Consider the following 543-nt stretch of genomic DNA (forward strand, 5'->3'; position numbering starts at 1 on the left):
CAGGTAACCACTACCCACAACAGATCTACCCGACCAGCTTAAGCCAGTCGTCCTACACGACTCAGTACGGATCTCGTGGTCACATCTACTCCTGAAGGGCGCTCCGTTCGTCGCCGGCCAGCCCCCGCGACGGGTCTCTAGCTCTCCGAGTATGAATCCTCGATGGAGAACTACCAGGCCTTGCCCTACGGCCTGTGCAACTTCGTCAACATGGTCCGGATTGAGGATTATCAAGAAGGATCGGTCCACACAGTTCAAGAGGGTGGCTCAAGCTCCTCATCCGACATCGCATCTAATGGCTCTGTCCACACCGAGCTCCAGCATCATGACAATGAAGGCGTTGAATACGATTTGGATATCCCAGACCATGCCCCGGGGTTCCCACGATTCTCATCCTTCCCACCAAGGTGAGGAGACTTGATCAATGTTGTCAGTAATGACGAACCACCGGCAGTTGGCGAAACAGAACAAGAAAGGCTAGCACGCGAGGCACGCAATTTTGACCGGTTTAATCGCCGACAAATCGAAGCCGAGGTAGAAAAG

This window comes from Miscanthus floridulus, chromosome 3 (assembly GCF_019320115.1).
Source record: "Miscanthus floridulus cultivar M001 chromosome 3, ASM1932011v1, whole genome shotgun sequence".
NCBI lineage: Eukaryota > Viridiplantae > Streptophyta > Magnoliopsida > Poales > Poaceae > Miscanthus > Miscanthus floridulus.